Below are 3,042 nucleotides of genomic sequence, written 5' to 3'. Positions count from 1 at the left end.
GGGCCCTGCAATAACCCCTGCTAGCTCCCTCAACACCCTGGGGTGGAGAGCATGTGGACCCACTGATTTGAACACGTCCAGCCCCTCCAGAAGCTCTCTGACGCGGTCCTCCCCAACCCGAGGTCTGGAGGCGTTCCCCTCGAGTCCGTCTTGCATCACGGTGGGGAAGTCCCGGTCCCTGCCCAAGAAAACGGAGGCAAAGAATTGGTTAAAGAGGTCTGCTTTCTCCTCTGACGCAACCACCAGATTGCCCAGAGGATCTTGCAGGGGCCCACATTTCCTGGTGCCTTCTTCATCCTCCCTATATATTTGAAAAAGGACTTTTTATTATCTTTGATTATGGACGCAAGCCCTAGCTCGATGTCCGCCTTAGCTTTCCTGACAGCCCCCTTACAGGCCTGAGCAGAGGAGGTATACTGCTCTTCGGAGATAGCACCCCCCTTCCACAGGGTGTACACCGCCTTTTTGGCGATCAGGCTTTCCTGGACGCCCTTGGTGAGCCAGGGGGGCTTTCGGGCACTGCTGCCCCCCTTGCTTCTTGTTGGGATGGTCACCCCTTGGGCCCGGAGTATTGTCTCCTTAAGGAACGACCACTCATCTTGGGCACTGAGTTCCCCTGCCCTCAAGGACCCCAGTGCCTCTCCCACTAATTTCAACTCATTGAAGTTGGCCCTTTTCTAGGAAATGAGATCCTGGAGTGAAGGCAGAGTAAGCTCAGGAAGGAAAGCCTCCTCCACCACCCCAGAGCTCCAGCAAACCACGTGCCTCTACCAAGGGAAGAGCACGGTTAGCTCCTTGTGACTCGGGCCCTTTCACGCTTCCTTAGTGTCTCTGCACTTCCTGACTGGGGAAGTGTATCAGGAGGAGAAATCCCAGCAAAAGATCATCCTCCAACTCAGCTGAAAAAGCCAAATCACCCAAAGCCTCTTGAAGACAGCGGTGACACAGCCACTGCCACTCAAGGGTGGTGGGGCTGGGGGCCCAGGAGGTTACTTAGCCTCTGGAGCCAGCTTGGGACTGACAGAGTGGCATGCCTGCCTGCTAGGGACGCTAAGGGGGGCTCTGCTCCAGGGGCCTTTGTGATGGATGGCTTGTGGCAGCAAGCACAACCGGCAAGGGGAGGGGGTGGAAGGCAAGGGGCAGGTAGGTTTTACTCAGTTGACAACATCTCACCAAGCTCTCTCTTTATCTTGGCTGCCTGACTTCTCACCCCATCTGGGATGTGGCTTTGGAGAGGGGACAGGCCAGGGAACTCAGATATCAAGGCACCCAAGACCACAGATGGGGTTTAGAGTCCAATGGCTGGCCTGAAAGGCCCTGCCATGTGCCTAGGGGAATCCTCTCCCCTCCCTTTCTTGAAGGAGGACAGGAGATCAGACAATCACTGTGGACCAGGACGAACCAGGGGGTGGGTCACAGCTGCTCCATGGGGCACCATGCGGGGCATGGATGTCCTCCGAGATACCTGCAGCCCATTATTCTGCTACTCAAGGGGCTGTCCCGAACTTGTAGGTACCTCCTGCAGTACCCTAAAGGAGAAGACATGGGTCTCACCGCCTATCTGGCCTGGTATTTTCACGAATATATGGGGACAAAAGGGGTGGCAGGCTGTGACCACTGACTCTCTTAGGGCGCTTGTACGCATCACGATAGATGCCACCTGGATTCTAAACACCCATAAAGGTCTGAAGCATTCAGAGATGGGGGTTCAGCTGAAGCCAGGCTAAAAGCTAAGACAACAGGTGTCTGCCGGGCTTTCCAGCCAAGTGTCTCACAACACTGGACTGTGGTAGGCATTGCTATCCCCCATTTGAACTGGAGGCAATGAAAAGAGCCAAGGAGTGGAGCAGAGGCAGGGCAGGATCCAGCCCCAGCAGCAGGGTGGCTGGGTGGGAATGGCTAAGATCCTCAGTTTGGGACAATCTGCACGTAAATCTCATCCCTCCTGTGACCGGGACTGTAAGTGAGTCCTTGAGTCACTCGTTACCTTACTTCCATCTGAGCCAGGCCTGTTGCTGGTGGGGTCAGGCTCTGCTTTCCCAGACTCTCCAGCCTATCAAGGTTTCCTGGGAGGAATCTGAGCCAGAGGGACCTTCCTGGAGTGCCCCAGTTCATGTGACCGTCCTTGTGTCTCACCCATTAGTCATTTCCCACCCCACCAAACCAAAGTTTGCAGGAAGGAAAGTGAAGAACCTCAACCTCAGCTTCCTGAAACGGTTGCCTGCTGGCGATGCTCTTGAAGAGGAAGCTTGAGGGGCAAATAAAAAGGCCTCAGGAAACATGTTTGGTGTCAACATCTTGCAACTTTGGAAGCTGCCTATAGTGAGACCCGCCCTGGCCCACCCCAAGCTCCTCATTTAAAACCACCCAGTGACAGAGCATAGCCCATTGGAGAGCAAAGCAGAGAGCAGGCCTGGCAGAGTCCATTGACCCCTCATAGGTGATCAAGCTACAGCTGTGTTATTTATGCCATGTCCCTATCCACACCCCTGGTAAACCGGTTCCCAGAGGTACAATAGGAGGCTTATAAACAGGGTTGTTCTTTCCTGGTGCTTTGAAGGTGACTGGCTGCAATGACCTTAGTGATTGCTTTAGTGCTGCCTCACTTATCTCTGACTCTCCTATTTAGGTCACCGGCTTCCTCTATTTTCACATCAGGGGCATTAATCACATCACAGATCAGCTGCTTCTGCCCCCTCCCCGCTTCAGCATGTGCCCTTTGGAGCCTTGGTCTTAGGCGGTGCAGTATCTGCATGCAACACTGCTCCAGGCCTGGAGTTCATAGTTTCATAGTTTCATAGATTTAGGGTCGGAAGGGACCTAGTAGATCTTCTAGCCCGACCCCCCGCCAGGGCGGGAGAACAACAAAACCCCAAAACAAAAACGGGACTCAAATGAGTCCAGCCAGGTAGGCATCCAGCCTCTTCTTAAAGACCCCCAGGGTAGGGGCCAGCACCACTTCCCTTGGAAGTTGGTTCCAGCTCCTAGCCGCCCTAACTGTGAAGTAGTTTTTGCGGATGTCCAATCTATACCTCCTCTCCA

Source organism: Gavialis gangeticus, unplaced genomic scaffold, assembly GCF_001723915.1.
Source record: "Gavialis gangeticus isolate Ggan-Ray unplaced genomic scaffold, GavGan_comp1, whole genome shotgun sequence".
Classification (NCBI taxonomy): domain Eukaryota; kingdom Metazoa; phylum Chordata; order Crocodylia; family Gavialidae; genus Gavialis; species Gavialis gangeticus.
The sequence above is the reverse complement of the archived record's forward strand: the minus strand, read 5'-3'. Positions refer to the sequence as shown.